This window comes from Artibeus jamaicensis, unplaced genomic scaffold, assembly GCF_021234435.1.
Source record: "Artibeus jamaicensis isolate MK-2021 breed Jamaican fruit bat unplaced genomic scaffold, CSHL_Jam_final contig_387, whole genome shotgun sequence".
In the NCBI taxonomy this organism is placed as follows: domain Eukaryota; kingdom Metazoa; phylum Chordata; class Mammalia; order Chiroptera; family Phyllostomidae; genus Artibeus; species Artibeus jamaicensis.
The window spans coordinates 31796760-31821630 of NW_026521812.1; the positions used below are offsets into that span (position 1 = coordinate 31796760).

The 24871-nt window shown below is 36.5% G+C and overlaps 1 pseudogene; it reads left to right on the forward strand.

Moving 5' to 3' along the window:
• The first annotated feature begins 8195 nt into the window (after positions 1-8195).
• Positions 8196-24871, forward strand: part of LOC119048769 (uncharacterized) — an 87175-nt pseudogene continuing 70499 nt past the window's right edge.

Here is a 24871-nt window from a genome sequence, read left to right on the forward strand (position 1 = left end):
AAATTTAAGCTTCTTTAAAAATATCAGAATGATGCTCTTCTGGGTTTCTGTACCAAAAGATAGACACTTAAGCCTGAAACTGCATCCAAGAAAGAGAGAGGATGTCAAGAAGAGTAAATATGTGTCCATAATCCATGCCTACAATATAGCTGAAAATCATATAATTAAAAGTCTTCAAATTATATTTTAAAAGAAAAATAGATTAGACCAGCAGAACTAAGAGTGAAGTCCAAACCTGTGTGAAGAGTCTGGTGCACAATTCATGGAAAATTGAACAGGGAAGCAGGGAGCCTATCTTGGTGCACTTGAATTAACATAGCTCCAAGATGAAGAATCTTACATGAATAAGTTATATTAAGAACACATCTACTACCACATAGAGCAGAGGAGTGGCTGTTAGGGAGTCAAAATGAAAGAGCTTGATGCTGCGTATGATCACAGCTGCTAGTCATGGGAAGTGAAGGTGCTGCGCAGAGGCTTGGTGGTGACAGCAAAGGAAAAAAAGTGATAGAAATTAAGAGCCCAGTTTCTTCAAAATAAACAAAGAAAATCACGAAATCAAAGAATGTAAGTCCTCAAAAGTACACTGTATTAAATAAAATATATTGCATGAAATTAACAAATAAGAACATGTGAGCTAATCCAGAAAGCTACTCACATTTACCACTCATGTTTAAATATACATGTTATCACTGTAAAAGTGAAGCATAAGAATTTTAAAAGTCAGTAGTAAATGTCAGAAATATTCATCAAAGTATTAAAAGAGCAAAATTAAAACATAATAAAACTGTTTAAGCTGATTAAATTTCTTCTCCAGAAAACCATGAAGCAAAAAAAAAAAATCAACAAGCCACTACAACCCAACACCCTAATTGGAAACAAATAGCCTAAAAAGCATTTTCAGATATTAAAAATAACATTCAAATCATAAACTTGAAGATTATAATGTAAAAATTATAAAATGAGTTAAGCAACCTCAGGAAAGAACACAAGAAAGAGACAAAGTCTTCTCAGAAATAAGAAGTAGTTTAAAATATGACTAAGGTAGAACATATTTGAGTGAAAAATTAATAAAGGGCATTTGCCAGAGAAATAAAAGTGACCAAGAGAATGAAAATGAAGTTAAGATACAAAAATACAAAGAAATAAAAGTATAGAAAACAGAAAGAAAATACCCAATACACATATATTTGTGGTCCCTGAGGGGGATATAGAAATACTAGGCTCTAAAATGTGAATTATAGGTTTATAGATACACCTCATATATTTTTAAAATATAAAGTCTATATAAAAACAGTTTTAAGTATGCAAGATCTCAAAGGATACTATGTTCAGAAGCCCATCTTTGCTAATCTACTAGGGGAGATACCTTAACATACAGACATCAGTAGAAATATCACAGAATAGATAAAGATAAAAGTTTAATATATTTAATCGCAGATCTAAGATGGAAAATAAAATAAGGCAAAACAAATGGATAAATATATAAGAATGTAAATGTTATATGTTTTGACAGACATAAATAATACAGCTAAACCAATGAAAAAAGAAAGAAGACAGAAAAGTAAAAAACAGTATTTTGATCACTGAATACAAAATAAGAAGGAATAAAAATATTTTATTTGAACCTGAAAAACTGAGGACTTCTGGCCAAGATGGAGACATAGGTAGAGATACTTTGCTTCCTTGCACAACCAAAGAAGGACAACAACAAATTTAAAACAAAAAATAACCAGAACTGCCAGAAAAATCAAACTATGTGGAAGTCAGACAACCAAGGAGTTAAAGAAGAAACACTCATTCAGACTGGTAGAAGGGGTGGAAATGGGCAGCCAGGTTGGCAAGGATGTGGGGCAAGGTAGTGGCTGGAGGACCAGGTGGGTAAGGCAGCAGATGGTGGAGCAGGTGATCCCACATTCACATGCAGATAAACCAGGAACAACTGGGTAGCAAGACAGACCTCAAAACCCAGGGTTCCAACACAGGGAAATGAAGCCTCAACCCCTCTGGCTGTAAAACCCTGTGGGGGTTGTGGCAGTGAGAGAAACTCCCAGCCTCACAGGAGAGCTCATTGGAGAGATCCACAGGATGCTAGAATGTACACAAACCCACACACCCAGGGAATCAGCACCAGAAGGGACCAATTTGCTTGAGGATAGGGGAGAAAGCTACTGAAAGCTTGCAAGAGCCAAGCATACAGTACTACAATGCAGTGACCTGAGTTGTGCCCTGGAAAATACCTAAATCTCCATTACTTACAATATAACAGGTGCATTAAGACAAAGAAATATGGCCCAAGTAAAAGAACAGATCAAAACTCCAGAAAAAGAAGTAAGCTACAAGAAGATAGCCAATGTATTGGATGCATAGTCCAAAACACCAGTAATCAGGATACTCACATAAATGCTTGAGTATGGTTGTAAAATAGAGGAAAAAGTGAAGGCTGTGAAAAGTGAAATAAAAGAAACTGTACAGTAAAGTGAAGGAAGCCAGGACTCAAAACCAACAATTTGGAGCAAAAGGAAGAAAGAAACATTTAACCAGAAGAGAATAAAGAAACAAGAACTCAAAAAAAATGAAGAGAGACTTTTGAAACTCTGGGACAACTTTTAACATTCCAACACCAAAATCACAGGGGTGCCAGAAGAAAAAGAGGAAAAGCAAGAAATTGAAAACTTATTTGAAAAAATAATGAAGGGGAACTTCCCCAATCTAGCAAAGAAAATAGACTTCTAGGAAGTCCTGGAAGCTCAGACAGTCCCAAAGAAGTTAGACCTAAAGAGAAACATACCACGGCATATCATCATTAAGTTACCCAAGATTAAAGACAAAGAGAGAATCTTAAAAGCAGCAAAAGGAAAGGAAACAGTTGCCTTCAAAGAAGTACCCATAAAGTTATCAGCTGATTTCTCAAAAGAAACCTTGCAGGCAAGAAGGGGCTGGAAAGAAGTATTCAAAGTCATGGAAGACAAGGACCTACATTCAAGAATACTCTATCCAGCAAAGTTATCATTTAGAATGGAAGGGCAGATAAAGTGCTTCCCTTCTAAGGTCAAGTTAAAAAAGTTCATCATCACTAAGCTCTTACTATATGAAATGTTAAAAGGACTTATCTAAGAAAAAAAAGATCAAAACTACGAACAGTAAAATGACAACAAACTCACAACTATCAACAAATGAACCTAAAAAAAGAGAAAGAAAAAAAACAATGAAAACAAAAACTAAGCAAACAACTAGAACAGGAACAGAATCAGAGAAAGGGATATTACATGGAGGGTTTTCAGTGGGAAGGGGGAAGAAATAGGGGTGAAAAGGTACAAGGAAGAAGAAGCATAATTGGTCAGCATTAAATAGATGGGGAGAGATAAAAATAGTGTATGAAACAGAGAACTCAAAGAATTTATATGTACAGCCCATGGACATGAACTAAGGCGGGTGGGAATGCTGGAGGGTTGGGGGATGCAGGGTGGAGGGGCGTTAAAGGGTGAAAAATTGCAAAAACTGCAATAGCATAATCAATAAAATATACTTTAAAAAAGAAAGATTCCTATCAGAAGTAGAATTACAGTTTTCTCATATATTGTTTTCACCTACTAAATATGGGTAGTAATTCTCAAGAATGTTCATTTTAGTTAATTGGACAAGTGTATTGTAGATTTTGACATAAAGAGTCATACATTTATTGTTGTAAAATCACTAATTAACTTCCACATTGGCATCTTGGAACTGTGGCTTCAAGGCCCACCTCTATTACTCACTAAATAATGGAGTTACCATCTAACTTAGACTTTACAATTTTATCTGTAAAATGCAAACCTGCACATCTAGTTCATTCTTGGCTCTGAAGAATTTTAAGTTAAATAATAGATAGATAATAGCACAATATCTAGCCAAATAAGGGTACATAAATGTTCGTTGAATCTGAATCTGGTATAGATGAATAAAATCAATGGTGTAACTTGTTTTGGACACTTGAACTTAATTCTTTCTATATTAATATTATCATTGGTGATGTCTGCAAGAAAGAATATGCTGAATTTCATGGTTATGTACCTCCCAGAAGAGACACATCTTCAATTAAAATTTGTATAGAACACAGAAAACTGTACTTTAACAATTAAAATAAAATTTAAAAAATAAAATAAAATTTGTATAAAATGCCAGTTTTCAAAAAGGCACAAGGCCATTTGTAAACTAATAGGAAACACTTATCCATAATTGATTCACAAACAGATTTTTAAATAATGTACTTTCTAATACCTGTTTAGCTATGACTGGCTTATTAAAATTAAAACAGTATTATCATTCAAAATATATGAACAGGCCTAAATTTTTCATTGAATTTACTGGAAGACATCCACTTATAAAACCATACAGTTTTCAAGTGTGCAACTCAACAAAAGGTTGTCTGAGCACTGCATCATGTTTCCAGCGCCCCAAGCAAAGTCTCCTTCTGCCCCCATTCTCCCCCATTTTGCCCACATCCAACTATACCCACCACCTTCTCTCTCTAGCTATCACCACACTATTGTCTGTATCTATGTGTTTTTTCTTAAACCCTTCACCTTCTCTCATCTAGCTCCCCAAACTCCCACCCCTGACAGCTATCAGTCTGTTCCATGTATCCATGCCTCTGTATCTATTTTGTTCATTAGATTCCACATATAAGTGTGATCACATGGTATTTTTCTTCCTCTGACTAGCTTATTTTACTTAGCATTATAATCTCCAGGTTCATCCATGCTGTTGCAAAAGGTAAGGTTTCCTTTTTTTGTTTTTTTTTGTTTTTTAATGGCCAAGTAGTGAATACACCTAAAACTAACTCACAGTTCCTCTTGTAATTCCCCTTTCTTAGAGAAATGTTCCCAACTGATCAACACTGGGTCATCTTATACATGACTGAAGCAGATGGTTATCTGTGTATCATATTTTGAGAAATGTCATGGCAGAAAGTTCCCCAGTGCCCTTACCCTAAAGATAACCCTACAAAAAAAAACCAACAGTTGAAAAGGTCCTTCCACCCTCCAAAATATTTTGATTATTTGCTTGTCTTTTAAAAATGTTCCAATTGGAAAAGTTGTACAAAAAGCACAATGAGCATGAGATGAAGGCAAATAATCTCTAATTCTCTATTCACTATTCTCTAATTCACTATTTTTCCGGAGGCTAAACCATATCACATAAATAGTAGATTACAGAACCAAATGGAGAATCTTGGGTAGCTGAGCTATAGAAAAGACTCCTTCTCCAACTTCACTCATGTTAAACACACACCAGTCCCTGTTTGTACCAATTGATTTGTACAGGCATTTTATTTTATAGTGTAGGAAGAAAAGTTTATTTGGGGTAGGAGCCATCAAATCATGGGAGACAAGATTAGTGAGGGAGATGACATCTATTCCCTGCCTGACCCATCCAGGTAGAAGTGCCCACGGTTTCAGAGGTAAAGGTGAGAAAATGATAGAACTGACTTAGGGGAAATTTAAAGTAACTTTTAGAAGGCTTAAGAGACAGAAGCTGCTGGAATGTTTTCAGGAGAGTCTTTGTGTAACTCTTAGCACAAATAAAATTCTGAGGTGGGAGAAAAGCCTTTCTCTTTGATGTTTCCCCCACCCTCACTCTGCACTTCTGTGGCCCTCTGAGGGCTGCCAGCTTTGTGTGTAGTCACACCTGGGGAAGACAGGAGGGTCCCTGTCAGGCTATGCAGGAGATGCAGTTCTGTGTAGCAGGGTCTGTGGGAAAGGACCACACTGATGGAGAACACAGACGAGAAGGAACTTCTGGTCACATAGAAATAAATGGGATTTTAAGCACAGGTGAGGCCCCTGTCCCCTTAATTTATACCACTTGCTGCTACAGAGTAGTCTTCCTTAAAGAACACTTCTATCATTTTTTTTAAATTCTCTTAACAATCTTTATAAATTACTATAAGATAAAAAAAAACATTCTATTACAACCTTCCAAAAATGTGGCCTCAACTAGTTTCCATAAGTTTTCTATGAGAATCTCTTCTATAGTCAATGCTCCCCAATGTTCTTTCCCTCCAGTCCCTTATTTTTGATAAAAGTCTATCATTTCATGAATTTTGCACAGCCTCCTACATCCTCTCCTGTTCTTACGACACAGTAGGCCAAGTACCACCCTGGTTCCACAAACCTTCAACACACCGCCTAACTCTGCTGCTCTCCCCCAAATATTGTCCATCTTCAGATAGACAATATTTTGCACTGCAAACTGAAAAAAATTCTGTTCAGACTTCATCAGTTATACATTGTTTGGGAACATCTTTTCTTCTGTTGTTTGATTTTATTGGCCCTTGTATTTTATTTTTGTTTGCTTTCCCATTCAGGAAGTAAGTTTCTGGATGACAGGGTCTGTGTGTTTTCATCTTTGCTCTTCCACAGTGCTTAGCGTAGACGGGTCCTCTCTGAATATTTTTTGTGGACAGACTGATTTGTTTATCCAGCATAGTATTGAGGAACAACAGATGGAATATTTCGGTTCAGAACTACACCACATTTTGAGATGTCACCCTCTTTCCTCTGTCCAGAAAAATCTCTTTTTCATTTTTGAATCTTAAGCTTCTAGTAATTGAGATAAAGTCAAATAATCATGACACAGCCTGCTAGTATTTAACAACAAAAGTTTTCCCAACACACAAGCAACATTACCAGAGATAAAATGTTCACAGTCTCCTCTTCTATTAGCTTTACCAACACTGAATAAATGACTGACTATACATAAGGTAGAATCTACCTAAAAAAAGGCACCATGATCTCTTTACTATCCAATATGAATAATTTTAAAGGAATTTAGTAACAAAAAATGCCAGAAAACTTATGGTATAAATTCTTTAAACTATACTGTTATGTACTAAAATAAAGATTCAAGTTTTTCATCAGTAACCACAATGCAGAAAGACCAAAATGTTTTGCTTAGCCTTTTGCATTTTTATTCACTAATGATCAAAATTAAAGTTATCACTTTAAAACCATCAGCAGCTTATACCTCCCATTTACACAACACAGTCAAAAATTATTAAGAATTGATGGTTATTAATATGAGATTACATGATGTTTTCATAGTTTTTTGTGTGCGTGAAAAGGCATTGCTTTCTCTTCTTACACGAAACTTTGCATCTCTTTGAATGTTTTACTAACACATTAATCTTATAAAAATGTGCAACAGGAAGAAATCTCTTTATCAGTAGCATGAGAAATCAGGCCACGTTCAATTCAACACATTTCAGGACAAAAAGAAACCACCAATCACTAACTTCTAGTGCAAGAGAAATTTAGCAGAAAAAGTTGCCTCCACTGGTTTTTAAAACAATATATAAAACTAGGTGGACGGGGAGGCAGAGCAAAGAGTTGATTCACGGGACTGGGGCGAAGAGAAAAAACAAACATTATAGTTGCAAAAGCATATATTCCATAACAAGTTCTTAAGACTCCCAGGTGCAACATCAGCAGTGCTCGAGTCTCGATTTTTATTGTAATCTTGTGGCTTTTTATTTGTAACTTATATGAAAAGAATCATATTGATTGGGGCAGATTTAACTCAGTAAAACCTATTCTACTGAGATTGTCTGTACTAGGTGATTTTATCAAGTTCTCTTTTGGTTTCATTTTCTTCCTCATCCCTATTCCCAGGGGAGGCTGCAGCCCAGCTTGCAGAGCAAATTGCCCTAAATTGAGTTCTTTCTCTGGCATAGACAGGGCTGCCTTTGGCTCCTTGGCTTGAAAACTTTATGCATTCTTTTTTCCTTCTTCCTTAACAATCCCCTTCCCTTTTTCCAATTAAAATGGAGAAGTTTGCACCAGTACCTGCTCCCAATTAAATGAATGCTGCATTACCAGCCGCACTCGCGGATCTTCTTTACCCTCCCTTCATTAGCCTTATTCCTCTGAGGCTGCCTGGCCGTCTGCCAGGGACTTATGGCAAGAATTCAAAATCTTGCACACTTTATCCCCTCCAAATCATTCTTGAATATAAGCAGTCTGCTCCTTAGGCCCAGCATGAGAAATCCAAGAACGTGTTCAAAACGGATAGGGGGTAGGGAGGGAGAGAAGAGAAAAATGATTTATTTAAAAGGCTAAAAGCCTATGCAAAGAAAGACAAGCTAAGGGAGGTTAAGCTTCCCAGTTAATTGACCCCAGTTTCTTTTGTAAAAGCCTGAGTAGGAAGAACAACAAATGACGGTTCGATGGCCTTGCTTTGTCTCCGAGGGCTTTCATGCCTACAGGAAATACATCATCATCTTCACACCTCGGGCACACCAGCGTCCCAACACTCGAATTATGCCCCAGACCAAAAAAGCCAGCCTCGGAAGCTTAGGCAACTGTTTTGTGTATAAAGATCAACATGGAATTTTCCAACAAATAAGAGTGCTATGTGGCCATTGCATCAGCCGTTCTCAGCTGACACTTGGAATCAGTAAGTGTGCATCGAGCCGTCATAAATAATGACCCGGGTGTCAGGCCACAAAAACAAATGGGCATTCTGCGTGAGTCCACTGCTCTCTGAAATGGCTCAAATTCCATTTACAGAGCCTTTGAACACATTTTGGCAAAATACTTGATCAAATCCCAGTTGTGATAAGTACTCTCTGTGTGACCTTGGGCAAGTTATTTAACTTCTCTGAGACTTGTGGTCCTCATTTGTAAAATAAAAATAATAACTGACTCTGGTGTCAAGTGCAGTTCTGCAGACGAAGCAGAGCATGTAAACCACTTAACGCAGTCCCTGGCACAGGGTACACAGCTCGTGTAAACTCATTATTATTGCTGTGAGTATTGATATTAAGCAAAAATACACCAGGTGATCTGACAGAGCTTTTGGAGCTTTTCCCAGAACATCACAAGGACTAGTGTCAATTTAGAGATGCTTTTTAACTTTAAAAAATTTTAAAAAGTGCAATTGGAATCTGAGAAGCCGACCTTTATTTGGCACAGACCCCAACAGGGCTGTGGCATCCACTAAGGTCATTATTAGAAAACTATATCATTTAGTAGTAATTATTGTAAGTCATCAAATTCTTCAAGCACCTTAGAAAATATATAGTCATTGTTGAGTTTTTCTAAGGACAACGTGTGATTGGACACTGTGAAACAGTCATAATTGAAGCCAATTTATTTCAGTTCTGAGAACTAACACGGAATTTGGTTTATCACCTAGTGAGAAACTTCAAGGCATGCTTAATTTACTAGTTTTAAAAAAAAAGAAAAGCAGTGCAAAAAGCCATCATCACTAAATATTTAAAGTGGTTATGTTAATGAAAAGACAAAAAGGAAAATCCATCCATATGAAAGGGGAAACCACTGACCAGATACTTGTGCCGACCACTTTCACCTCCTACAGCAGACGGCCAGGGCTGCGGCACAGGAGCTGCAGGACTACGGCCAGCTTGTGCTCTCCGGGAACCCAAGGCAGCAGACACACTCTCCACATAGGAAGACGCTTTATAAAGAACGTTTTTTATTTCCCCAATCCAAGTCAATAACATTTTGAACAATTTTGAGGATACAATCACTGGAATAGGAGAGCTGGAATTACATCCCAGCCTCATCTTTTGCTTGCTATGCATCCTTTAGAAGTTAATTAGGTTCTCAGACACTCAACTTTGTCAAATATAAAATAGGTCTAATGATACCTTCAATGTGATGTCATTGTAAAATTACAGTAAAAATGGTTAATTTAGGCCATGAAAAGCTCCATACTTTCATCATCATCATTACCATCATCATCATCACTATCATGTTGTCAAGTTCTTTACTGTTTAAAGGTTAGTTCTTAAAATAGGTAAAGAATATGAAATGTGAACTAAAATTTTGAAATATGTCGTTCGGTCTGTCAAACGTTGGTACAGTTGCCTTGAACTCCATGGCAGTAACACACAGTCATGGCACAGATGATGCACACTTTGAGGACAGCCACGTGGAGTGCTTTCTGGGGCAGCAGTTTTAAGGAATGGATTGGGGAATCTACTACATCCAGGCAGTTACCGAAATTGCTGTTTAACAAAAAAACAGAATCTCATGCACTTGCACGTAGATAAAACAAGGTCACATAGCAACAGCAGAGCCATCACTTAAGCTCGGGTCTGCCAATTCCAAGTAAAGGTTTCTCAGGTGATATTCATGCTCACAATTCAGAGATGTCTTATTACCCAGTTACATGAGGGTGGGGACAAAAACCCTCATTGGACAGCCTGAAATTTCCCACTGTTGTACTATCGCAGGCATTCGAAAATGACATAACTAATTTTAAATATAAATTCATTCTTAATCTTAAGCATCACAAACCTAAACCTTTATATCCCCCTTCAGCCTGCCCTCCTGTTACAGAACCTGTGTTGATTAATGGCACTATCATTCGCCCATGCTTGGCCTCAGTGCTCACCATCTCCCCCATGCACTTCGTGTGACAGCCATTTTCTTCTTCATCTTTACTCTTTGCTCTTTAGCGTATGCTGTTCCTCCAGTCTGTGATGCCATTTATTTTCCCACCCTGCCTAAATATCCCATTAGTGCTTGGAAAGAAACCTCTATGGAAGTTCTATAAAGACCCATTAGATAAAGCTTGTGTTAGCTACTAAAAGATGTTAAAATTTTTTTGGATTGTGGGTTTGTCAATCTTCCATGTAGTTATGTCCATTTATGCCATATAAATATGTATATATGTGTTCTATATATATATACATACACAGAATACACACAATACATGCATGCATGAGGTCACACACAAGATCCGTCCAGAAAAAGTCCAGCCATTGTTAATATAATGAGAATGGTTTGTGTGACTTCAATGTAATCTGGCTGCCAAGGAGAATAGATTGGAATGGGCCTTCATGAACAATGACAACTTCACTGTACTTATCAATGGGGGCAGTAGACGCCATTAAGTGCCCATGTGTACTGTGTGGCCATAGCATTCAAAACAACTGGGCAAGGAGAACAATGAGTCTGTATCAAATTTTGTGTTAAGCTTGAACATTCCTCCATGGAAACTATTCAGATGATTCAGAAGGATGCAGCTACAGGCAACTGGTAATTGGCAGCTTCATCACAGCAACATGCCTACTCATGCATCACGTCTTGTGCAAAAATTTTTGGCAAAACATCAAATCATCCAGGTGACTCAGCCCCCCTACAGCCCAGATTTGGTGCCCTGTGACTTCTGCCTTTTCCCAAAACTAAACTCACCTTTGAAAGGGAAAAGATTTCAGACCAGTGATGAGATTCAGGAAAATATGATGGACAGGATAGCCAATGGTGATTGGGAGAACTGTGTGAGGTCCCAGTGTGTCTACTTTGAAGGAAACTGAGGTGTCATTGTTCTATGTACAATGTTTCTTATATTTTGTAACCTCTTGAATAAATGCCTCCAGTAACTTTTTATATTTTGGCTGACTTGTAATATCTGATTAGTTTGTTATCATTTCTAATTAACAGGGTCTGTTTAGAAGGTATCCAGTCATGAAATATGAAAAGTGGAAACATTTATTGAAGAAGATACATGAAAATTTTTAGACCCAAGACATATTTAAAATTTATATATATATATTGAATTTAGAGAGATAAAAACAGAGATCAAGAGAGAAAGACATCAGTGTGAGGGAAAAATATCAATTGATTGCCTTCCAATTGATATGGGCCCTGACTAGTGATTAAACCCACAACCTAGGTATGTGCCTTGACTGGAAATTGAACCTACAACCTTTTGGTGTATGAGACGATTCTCCACCCAGCTGAGCCACATCAGTAAGGGCTATATAGTTTTAATAACATTATCAGATATATTCAATTTTTAAATATACAAATATACATAGTTGTATATTTCTTTTAGCTTTATATTAGTTTAAAATCTATTTTGTGCAAAAAATGATAGGTACAGCAAGTTTCTTTTGGTTAGTATTTGTCTGGGATAATTTTTCCATCCTTTTACTTTTATGTTTGTTGTGTTTTATTTATGTTTTAAACATGAATCTTTAGAGAGCATACGACTGATACTTATTTTAAATTGGGACCAAAAATTTTTGTTTTTTTAATTACAAAGCTCAGTCCATTTCTATTTATTAGGATTACTAGACTATTTGAATTTGTTTCACTTAATTCATGCACCTGAGATTGACCTATTTTACTTGTCTCTGTTTTTTCTTTACTGCCTTCCTAATTCCTTCAAGAAGCATTTCCTGAGCAACTACAATACTGCAAGCACTATTTCAGACATCAGAGAGCAGAGTGGAAAGGCCTTTTCCCTAATGAGTTTCCATGATAGTGGGAAGGGACAAGCAGTGGATAAGGAAACTACTGAATAGTAATATAAATAGAGAATAATGAACACATAATAAATTTATTTTCTATTATTAGTGTCTTTATTCTTTTAGAAGCTCATCTTTTCTAACCACACTATAAGAGTAACCCTGTAATGATTGATTCTCTTCTCTTATGGTCCTCCTAGTGTACCTGCCTCACCAGTATTCTTAGGTTGTTATCCAAATATTACTATTCCTTAGCTTTAAACCTTCAGTGTCTCCTCATTGACTGTTTCATTGAGCAAAAACACCTTAGCCTGGCATTCAAAGTACTCTACAAAACTACTCAGCCCATGTTTTCTAGCTCTTTCTTCCATATATCCTTATACATCCTCAACTCTACCCTGTAACCAAACAAACCCAGTGCTTCCTATTACCAAACGCATCGAGTTCCTTTTTTTCTGCCTCACACTCTATTTTTCCCCTCTTTCCATTGGGTCCTCTTTCATTTCCAGCATTCTCCAAAGCACATTTGAAATGCCGCCTTCCTTCAAAATGCCCTTGAAATGCCGCCTTCCTTCAAAATGCCCTTGAAATGCCGCCTTCCTTCAAAATGTCCTTCATGACTCCATACATTGGTGAGCTTTTCCTCTTTTGAATTTCATGGCACTTAGTATTTTTTACCTGTTTACAGGGCAGTGTCTTACAGTTTTTCATTTATTATAATATAAGCTTCTTAATGGCAGGATTTGTTCTTACTCCTTTTAATTTCCAAATAGTTCTAAGTACAATTTTTGGGAGATAACATGTGAGCAGTAAATAAGTCTTGAATTAAATTAACAACTGTACCTAGGCCTGCTCACCACCTTGTGCCATCCATCTTAACAGGCTAGAATGCTCGGATAAATTCCCATAAATGGCCAACATATAACAAAACATTTTGTCTCATTCTAGAGAAAATTGTTTGAAAAGTAAAATACCTCAAATGAAGAAACCTCACTTAAATTGTAAGAATTAAGCAAAAGAAATATACTGAAATGCATCTTTACTCAGTTTAAGTGATAAGTAAAAGTATATCTTTTTATTGGAAAAGGGGAGCTATGAAGGGGAAAGAGGAAAATACTGAAGAGCAATTACTTTAGATATGAGATGCTAAGAGTTACTTGAGTGTGTAGGCAAATTATTAACATATTCATTCAACATTTTTCAGTAAATGTGTGAAACACCTTCTACACGCTAAGCACTGTGCTAAATCAGGGAATACAAAGATGAATAAGGCTTAATATTTGATATCAAGTAGCTGAAGCTTAGTGAAAAAAAGGTAAATAAACAGAGGAAAATGTAATAAGTGTTACAACAGAAAGATCTGCAAAGTGCAACTGGAAAACTCAGGCAGGAGGCTTTGCAAATGTATCAGGTACATTAGCTCTTCTACTGAGAAAACAGCTTGAGAGCTGGGAAGGACAGGTCTTTCTGCTTTCAGAGTATGTATGCCCTCTTCTACTTGCAGATAGTATAGTTATAAATTGATAATATTTTCAGTAGGATCAATGTCACACCATAGAGATGTCACTATCTTTTGCATATACTGCTTCAAGGTAGTTTATGAATTTCTGATTCACCATAGCAGTGGATACATGTATTTATTTCTCATCCTTGCAAAACTACACTGAATTCACAGTGAAAGAATTCCATAACTTATAAAACCATAAGGATAAAAAGAATACTAGAGAAGAAAATACCAGATAAGCAATATCAAATACATTTCTAAAATATTGGAAGATATCTGGATGACTAGTAACTGCTTGTAAACCAGGTAAAGCTGAAACCCCAACCTGAATTGAAGGAAGCCAATAAAATTTTACCTCAAAAACTCAGAAAGTCTCAACGTATGGAAACACCAGGTACTTCTTAAGGTGAGATGTTAATATAGTGGGAAGGGATATATGAATAAAGCAAGTGGATTACTTGAAAGTTTACCTAAGAAACAATTAGATGTCAGATCCTTTTCCTGACACCAGCAGATCAGAGGTTTATAATCTGTAGAGATATGTTCAGCAAATACAGGGTGAGATGTTCTACTGAGTAATAAGGATGAAATGCAAAATCCCTGTCCTGCAGGTCATTTTCTGGTTCCGTTCCCAGAACACAGACCCCTAGGCTCTCACCCTCCAAGCATAAAATTGGAGAAGTCTTCAGCAGGGAGACTGAAGGGCCCAGAGAAAACATGTACATATATGACACATAGGGTCTCTATTATAATGTCATGTTACCACCTTATTGCACAAAGTAAACCTCACCACGTAATACTTCCCCATATGAGGCATTTCATATAATTATGAGGCCCTTACTCTTCATATAGAGAAACAGAAAAACATGTGGAGAAATCTTCTAGCAGACAGTGAGAGACCAACACATAGATTCTGGAATCTGAAAAGGGTACAGTTTCTGATAGAAATACAAAAACTAAAAGATGTTAAAGGGAAGCTTCTGAAGTTCTGAGCAAATATTTCCAATCTAAAATTCAGTAACTAACCAATGTACTTATAGAATATAAAAATAAATCAAGGGTAGTAATAGAATAAGGGTATTCTGGTGTATTCAAAGTCACAAAAATTTTTCCTCTTGGGTATTATTTTCAGGAATCTTCTGGAAAGTAAACTTCATTGAAAAGTTGGCAGTAAACCAAGAAAGAAATTCAGGAAACAGAGAGCCAGCCCATGAAAAAGAAAAAGGGATAGTTCTAGAATGATGTTGAGGGCTTTAGAATGGATATCTGCAAGAAAAAAATGATAATTCCTAAAAGGATTAAAAAGGATACTGATTCACTTAACATAGAGTACCTATCAAACAAAACAGAAGATAAATTCTATATATCTTTTGTATTAACATAGAAAAGGGAGATAGTTGAAAAATAAACACATTGATTATCGAAGGGAGATTTGGAATCTGAAAAAGGTGATTTCAGTGTGTGCAGTGACTGATCTGGAAGAAATGCCATCCCTTTTTAATGTGCAAATCATGGTTGCAAGAAGCTCTAAGAGGAAGTATTTCAAATCAACTCCATAGACAAAGTTTTGCTAATTGATTTATTTGAAAAGCTCTTGAAATGCACTGACATACTTCTTTAATGACATCTAGATTATATAGGAAGGACTGTTGCTTGTCAGAGGTATCATTTGTACCTGATTCTAATTAGTAAACTAAATATCATAGGTGCATTTCTCTCTTAAAAATTGTGAAGCAAAATAAGAGAATTATTGTCCTATTTAACCTTCCTCCTAAAATTAGAACTGGCTAAAAGTTAAAATTCTTGCCATCACTACTAGGTCCCCTGAAACTCCACAGAATCCTTACAATAAAACATCAACTTGGGCTAATGTGAGTGACAAACTATTCACTGCAATAATCCCTAATTGGCATGTGTAATAAAACATAAGCCATATAAATGGAACAAAATTTCATTGGAAACTTCCCCAGCTCCACTGTTTAGTGATTATTCTTTAATCAGGAGTTCTTGATTACATTTTCATTCCTACAGGAAGAGTCTGCAAATATAAAAAGGAGCAACTTCTTCCTCACCTCAATCTAGTTTCAATTCAAATCTTGGATTTAACTCAGAGTTGTGTCCATCAAAGCCTTTCTAGGCAAAGAATGAGCTTGCATACACACATAAGACAATTCCAAGAGAAGTATTTTCTAATCTTAACCAAACATTGCTCTTCCCTTCTCAGACTGAAACCACAGGGTTAGTTCATTCCAATTGAGCAGCCATTACAAAATCACTTCAGTAGACCCTTGGCAACAGTGAAATTGACTTCATCATCTCAGTGTGCTTACCGACTTTCTGTACAGGTGCAGGACATAGGGAGTCAAAACCATCTCTGATGCTCTCTGACATAGCGGAGGTGAATGGATTCCACAGGGATGCACACACCAAGGACATCTAGAAGCCAAATGACAAAATATTAACATTTCCAGATTCGGTCTGTGCAGACACAGGAACAACTGTAGAGTTTAAAACTCTGAGTATATTGTCAAGAGACTAAAGTCCATTTTTTTGTTATGCTTTGTTATGTTTCAAGATTTCACAAAAAATAACAACATATTCTGAAATCAGTTTTTCTATATCAAAAACTTAAGTCCTCTGTAATTTGTTTATGTTAGTCTCAGTTTTAAAAGGAATACAATTCCAGACTGGGTGTTGGCTTCTTTTGAAGATTTATTTAAACATTTCATGAATTTTATAACAGAACTTTAACTCATCCACAGAAAGAAGAAGAGCTTAAGGCTATCTAATATGGAGAATATGGTGCATAAGAAGATGAGCTTCGAAGAATTAGTGTCATCTGAGTTGGAGTCGAGTTTCTTAAAGGTAAAATGGGGCTAATACTAACATCTACTTCATGATGGGGGTGTTAGAATTAAACTTAGCACAGTGACTGACATATAGTGTTTAAAACATATGAGATTTATTATTTTAATCATGATTCCTCAATCAAAATTTACATATACTTCCCTTGCAGGTATTCTCTCCTTTTAATTAATAAAGGCAGTTATTGTAGATTGCCCTACAGTCAAAAGGAGAAAAGCAGGAAGGTGTAACAGGGAGACAAAGAACTTTCAAGGACTACCTCTATACTCAAAACCAACATCAAAAATCAGTAGCAGAGTCCCCAGAAATGAAAGCAAAACAGTTGTATAGCACTATGCAATATTCAACTGAAGCGCCAGGAGCTGCATTATGATCTACCAGTTCCCTCTATTTTGGCCAGGTCACTAGACCGGAACAGTAGATGCCTTACTTCTGCTTGGCCTGGGTATCCCCAAAATCAGAATCAAAGAAAATGTCTATGAGTAATTTATTTCAATGCATTCCCAGGAAGTACAATCAAAGAATAAGAGAAATGAAACCAGAAAAAGAGAAAACCAACACTAGGAAGTTGGTGTCATTATGAGCAACTGGTTACTTAATCTAGCAAGACTTTCTGAGAAGCCTTATGGAGCTCACTTCGGAATCATGTCTTGTAAAAAAAAAAACTACAAAACTCCCCCAAAATGTGGTATCAGCATAAAAATACACATATGGGTCAAAGAATTAAAATTGAGAATCCAGAAATAAGTGCTATGGTCAATTCATTTTTAACAGGGGTGCCAAGACCATTCAGCTGGAGGAAAAAGGACTTTTCAACAAATGATGTGGAGGCAAATAGTGCCCACATGCAAAAGCATACAGCTGGAACCCTACTTCATACATGTGAAAATTAACTCAAAATGGATCAAAGATCTGAATGAAAGAGCTAAAACTTTTAGAAGAAACAGCGGGATAAATGTTCATGACCTTGGGTTGGTAATTCTTAGTTATTATACCAAAAGTGCAAGTAACAGGAGGAAAATAAAAGTAGACTTTATAAATTTTAAAAACTTTTGTGCATAGTAAGGCACCATCAAAAAACTGAAAAGATAGCTGAAGAATAAGAGAAAATATTTGCAAATCATATATCTAATAAACAAATACAATACAAACACATGCATGTGAATAATTGTTCACAGGAGCACTGTTCACAATAGACAAATGGTAGAAACAAACCAAATGTCAGTCAAATGAACAACAGGTAAACAAAAGATGATATATCCATACAATGAAATATTATTGAACAATAAAAATAATGAAGTAATGATAATGTTACAATGGGAATTAACCTGGGAATTAATATGCTAAGTAAAAAAAGACATAAAAGGTCACATATTATATGATTCTATTAATATCCAGGAGAGGTAAATCCATAGACAGAAAGCAGAAAGCAGATTAGTGGTTTCCAGGGAATGGGAGATGAGGGAATGGGCCCCAGCTGCTTACTGTTTACCATGTTTCCCTTTGAGGTTACAAAAATATTTTGGAATAAGAGAGAGGTAATTGTTGCACAATATTGTAGATTTACTAAATGCCACTGAACAGTACACTTTAAAATTGTTGTTTTTGTTGTGTGGATTTCACTTCAATTTTTAAAATAAATTATACACAAAATTGTACAGTACAGTCTTCTCAGTCCTCAGATTGTTCAGTCTAGCTAACTGAAGTCAAATCACAAACAAAGCAAATAGATGGAGTTCCTGAGGATATAAGAGATCTCCTGAAAGTGATACAGTAGTATACGAGGTATATGTTGAGAGGTCTAGTGGATTATCTGTAGCTGCCCCCATCAGCCCAAGGTTTTGCAAGACATCAGATGCAGGGTCACATTGAAGCAATAGATTCCTCCATGCTTGATAGTGCTCTGTCTAGACCTAAATTATCTATAATATTTGTCACCTACTTATGTGCAATTTTAGGATAATGTCTATATTACCTTATAGGTAAGTGCCATGATATCTCTAAACAAGTTTATTATTTAACACAGGGATGTCCAACCCGAGTCCTATGGTCTGCACATGGCCCAGGATGGCTATGAATGTGGCCCAACACAAAATTGTAGATTTACTTAAAACATTATGAGATTTTTTGTGATTACATGTCACAATATATTTAACACGTATTTCAAAAAAACTCTCCTGCTTTGAATGTGGCCCAGAGATGCCGAAAGGTTGGACACCCCTGATTGAAGGCAATAAATAAGAATAGAAAACATAAAAGAAGGGGAGTAGAGGACAGCTTTTGGATATGAATTTATATAAGTGTAACTGGAGTTGATGACATAAAGAGCCTTATAGTTTCCTCAATAAATAAGTCAATATTAAAATAAAAAATATATATATTTAAGTATGGAGGAGTTGTCTATATAATTTTCAGAATGAAAACATACTATCATATCCTTCCTTTACCCCAATAAATCTAATTTATGCTCTGATTTATTTACTTTAACAGATAATATTGATCTCTGCTCAATTTTAAAAGTAGTAATTTTCAACATTTTTGATCATATCTTCATATGGATCCAAAGTCACATAGCCCCAAGACAAGTTAATCAATACCCTTTTTTAACTAATTCGAGCTTTTGTAAATAATCATAACAATAAAAACACTGAGAGAAAGACACAGCAAAACCTGGTTAGGGAGCATGAGGAATCTCTTCTCTCATTGTCCCTGTCTTCTTTAATCTGCTTCTTAACAAAAATTCCCCATAAGATTCAAAGACAAGGGAAGTTGTAAGTAACACTGCTGATGTCTAGGAGTTCCAGAGAAATAATCCATTGCTGGCTAGAGAAAGGGACTGTTAAATCCACTAGTTTCCCTAGGACACCTTCATCCACCTCCTGATTAGAATCCATTCTCTCCTCTCTGACCAATTCAGGATGAACTTCTAAAGAAATAATATGGAAGATTCTTTGACATTTGTGAGCTTGAAGGATCTGTGGCATTAACCATGTAGTTAATGATTCTTTTCTCCTTTCTCTTGGGAAAAAATGAAATATGAAATTTGTGACTGTCATCCACTGCTCTTACATGTCATATTAGTGTTGGTGTGCCCTTTTTACAAAAGTAAATTATAACCTTGGGAACAAGTTAGAGGGCGTGCAATGTTTGCAACGCTCCTGCAAGTGCACATTTATCCAGAAATCACACTTGCTATGTTTGTCTTAGAGAATAGAGGAACTGCAGTGCACTGAATGGTGGCCCCGTGAAAGATATATCCATGTTCAAATATCTAGGACCTGGGAATGTAACCTAGTTTTGAGGAAGAATTTTGGTAGATGGGATTAAACTAAGGATTTGCAATGAGATTATCCTAGATTATCAGGGGTGGGCCCTAAATTGTAAGTATCCTTATTAGACTGAAGAAAGAAAATACACAAAGGAGGAGATTTGACAGTGGAGACTGAAATTGAAGGTATGCAACCACAAACTGAGGAAATGAAGGAATTTTTGGAACCACCAGAAGCTAGAAGAGGCGAGGAAGCCTTCTCATCTGTAGTCTTTGGAGGGAGTGCAGCCCAGCTAGGCGAGACCCTGATTTTGGACTTCTGTATTCCAGAACTATAAGAAAATAAGTTGTTTCACACCATGTTATAGCAGCCCCAGGATACTAATTTAGGAAACTTTCCTAGGATTTTAATAAAATGAGAAAGTAATGGCCCTTGTTTATTCTTCAAGAGGAGATATTTTTCCTTTGAAGAACTTGGCTGTAGGTTGAGGTAAAACTCCTTTGTACCCACGCCTGCAACCAACCTTTAGCAAGACCAGAGGCCATGCAGGTCACATTTACACTTTAAGTAATTCTGCCTTAGATGAAAGGAAAAGGAAAGGATAAACATGGTCACTATTAAAAAATAAAATTTAAAAAGCAGGTATATTCAGTATAAATTAAAGATTGAGAAATAGCTAATGGACTTTGAAATTTTGTATCTGTGAAATAAAATGTGTCATTTCTCTTTATTTTTATATGTATATATTTTTGTTTAATCCTCATCCAAGAATATGTTTCTTGATTTGAGAGAGAGAGGAAGGGAGATAGAGATAGAGAGAGAGAATCTTCAATTACTACCTCCCTGACTAGGGACCAAACCTGCAACCCAGTTATGTGCCCTGACTGAACCTGCAACCTTTTGGTGTGTGGGACCATGATCCAACCAAATGAGTCACCTAGCCAGTGCAAATTATGTGTCATTTCCTAACTAACTCCCTTAATCTGCTAATCAAGGCCTATGTTATATGAACCCATTCTCTAAAGATCTATGTTTTTGTTTCCCCTATGTTCAAAATACAAGTTATTCATGTTAAAGAGGAGGCATGTACTGTTCCCTGTCCCTGTCCCTGATATAAAAGGTGGTCATATCTATGCACTGTACAGATATCCCTCTCAATGCAGCCACAAAAGGCAATAAAGCTGGGTCTAATAATTTTATAGTTCTGTGTTCAACCTCAAAAGGAACAAGGCTACATGTGAAACTTCTTTTTATGGGATTCTACTGAGATCATAAAGGAGTAATTATTCATTGATTAAGGCACAGTAAATCTCTTACCTGCTTAGGCTAATTTATTGAGCCATGAAACCACTCTGCATTGCTTTTTGCTATTGTTCATTCACACACAAAAAGAAAATTGTAGGTACCACTTAGAAAAAAATACTTATACAAGGCATGGTTTATGATTATTTTAGATTAAGAGTTACTGAAAATCCATCCATACAATATCAACACTAAACACACACTCAATATTATCAGTAGTAATGTCCTCAGTGTATTCAATGCTGACTTTATGAGAAAAAACTAATATTAAACAGTCTGAAAATGTAGTGCATCAGAAGTTGAGAATAATTCTATACTTTGCACATGGAGTGAAGCCAACCATAAAAGAAACACACTGTAGATTTGACTCTGGAGCATGTGAGTACAAGGCTAAAACAGGTCATCACCCATGTAAAGTTTCTTACCAGAGATATAGTACGTGCAACTGAAGAACCATATTTACTGAGTAAATATTCATTTATTGTGGGTACATTGTATACAACAACTCTCCAAATAAGAAAAAAACATGTTTTTAATAGACCTCAGAGCTAAAAGAAAAAATAAATTCACAGAATTAATATAGATGAATATGACTGCATATACAGACATATTTAACCCTAGTCATAAACAAAATTCATTCTTTTAGAATCTATCACATATTAAATGAACCCACAGCTATGTACTGGGGAAATGAAGGTGAATGGGAGAGATAGGATCCCTGCCTACATGTGTAATGGGCCTTAACACATTAATCTTTGAGGGCACCTAAGCACACCAAATAGGCAAAGATGTGCAAGCATAAAGAGTGTGAAGGAAACGCTGAGGGTTTAATAGTGATCCACTAAGCCCCGGTTTACAATGATACCTACTAAGCTGTCAATATCAGTAATTCCTACATTTTCATGCAGCTTTACTAATATATACAATACACCATACCTTTCATTTCTACTAACAATCCTGTTCTTTGATGTCAGATCTACTCTATAGTACTGCCATCCAAATTTGCTTCAGCTCTAACCCAGAATGGAAGGGGGGAAATTGGGGGTAACTTTGGTTAATTTGCTGCTTCTGACATCCCTAATGACATCTGCAGACACACAAACTATGTCTCCTAATCCCATTTAGGATCTAAACAATTCTAATCACTCAGAGGCCCTGTAAATAACATAGAGGACGTATACATTTCCCAGACCTTCTTGCGGTGAGAGGGGGTCATGAACTGAGTAGTGGCTGACAGAATGGGGATGCAAGTGATGGGTGCCACTTCAAAGCCTAGACCCTAAGGTCGGCTGCCCATGGTACCACCTTCCAAAAGTTTAATAACCAGTGTCATGTTATGCTTGTCTATAAGGAACTAAATCACAAAAAAAATGAGAGCAGAAAGAAGATGCAACAGATTTGACAAAGGAAAAGTAAGTTAAAAGCTGAAGTCTTTCTTTGAGGCAGAATTGTTCTCTTCAGAACCAATTATTGCTTATGCAATTTTCTACCATGCCCACCAGCACCAGCCCATTTCAACCGCACCCCTAACCCCAGTTAGGGTTCCAACTACTGGATTGTCAGCCCCTGTTTTTATTAATTTATGTCCTTTCAAATCCAACTCGCAAATCATCTTCACGGGAATTGTTCCCCAAGTACCCTCCCCATCATTTGATGGCTTCCTGTCTGCATCTCCTGGCGTCTACGGATCCTCTTTTCCACTGAGACCACTATTTGTCATGGGTTGTTTTTCAAAGCACTTTTTTTAATCTAAACTTTAAAAAATGTCTTGGATCTTCCAAAACATTTGTTCACATCGGTTCCCTTACGCAATTTTTAAAAATTAGTTTTATTGTTGTTCAAGTACAGTTTTCTGCCTTTCCCCCCATCCCAGCTCACCCTCCAGTGCTCCCCACCTCCCTCCCATTTCCACCATTATTGTCTATGTGTCTTTCATATTGGTTCCTGTAAACCCTTCTCCCTTTCCCCTGAAATTCCCTCCCCTCTCCCCTCTGGTCCCTGTCAGCCTGTTCTCTATTTCAGTGTCTTTGGTTGTATTTTGCTTGCTTGTTTGTTTTGTTAATTAGGCTCCTGTTAAAGGTGAGATCACATGGATTTCCCTGTTAGTGCCTGAAAGACAGGAAAGCCCATTTGGCCTCTGCAATATCCAGCCCAGAACTACGCCCAGAGTGGTTATTTATAAATATTTATTGAATTCATTCTTAGTAGCTGAGTATTATCATTTGATAATGTTTGGTAAACTTTTATTTTTGCCTTTTCAATAAGATTTCAAGTTGCTTGAAGTCAGGGCTGCATTATGTACCTTTTTCCCCACAAGCTTCTGTCTAGGTCATGCATTAAGAAGATAACCAAACAAATGTATGAAGCAATCATGGGGAATTCACTCTTTATCTTTTTTCCAAGTGCTCAAAGAATAGTTAGAAAACTAAAGCCTATTTATGGAAGGGGGAAATATGTACATTATACAGTTACTTAGGACTTCCTCTCCAATTCTGATCTATCTTCCTGGGCTGTAGGGGACCAGTTTGTCTTGGCCTGGCAAACGTGACTCAGCTCTGTAAGGAAAACCTACAGAAGCAAAGTAGTAGGCAGGAGCCAGACCTTCAAACAGAGTTTTTCCATGGGAATCGGGCCTAGAAAATGCATACAGATTGTTATGGCTTGCTCTTGCTAAAACTCCATCACCCTGGTCTAAAACAACAAATGTGTATTGTCTATCTTCAAGGTAATATTCAAAGCCTGTACGAGTTCTCCCAAGGACAGAGCTAATGAGCTCATTGCCATTCCCTTCTGCATGTTGTTTTCATTTTCTTGATTATACCTAAAATATAGACAATAATATTCTATGTAATAGATAATAAATCTCTCTGATGTAAGACCCCAGGAAAACAATAAAAGCCTGTCTAGGCAAGAGTCTGGGAACTCCCCTCTTGAGGGAGTGGCCGAGGCACCATAGACACTCTCCCCTTGAGAGAGTAGTTGTGCCTGTTCCCTTTTCCCACACAGGATTGTCGTCACCTGTATATTGATTCTCGTTGTAAGCCACAACAGGCAGACTCTGCTGGACAGGGCCCGCCACATCTGGTGCCCAAAAACAGGGATGCAAAGACTATCAGCCACACTGGGCCATGGCTGGAAAGAAAATGTAAGAAAACTTCAGGAACAAGTACTGAAAGAGAATTCACATATATGCCCTACTATTTTATATGAAAAATTGAAAGAACCAACAGGTATTCTTTTCATTTGTAATGGATACATAATTAATCTCCTACCAGAAAGTTATCACCTTATAAATAAAATTGTATTTCCCATTACTTCTAACACTAATCATTTCTCCTAATATATTACTCTGTCTTTGCCTACTACATAAGCACTACCGTTCACTGGTACTGTTATCCCTATTACAAGAATAAAAGTACCTCAAGCTACCTTAGTTTATATATTTTTAGATAACCTAAAATTCATTTATTAATTCCCTGCTGTCTTATTAACTTTCTGATATTAATTTGGGTTCCTGTATAGGTATGCCCATAGAAAGTGGCTACTCATACGTAGATAAGTGTTAAAGTACATATGATGGTAAATATTCATTTATCATAATAAATTGGCATTCTAGGAGATTCATCAATAACTGTGAAATTTTTAAACCTGTGTTTTTGCACAAAGTCA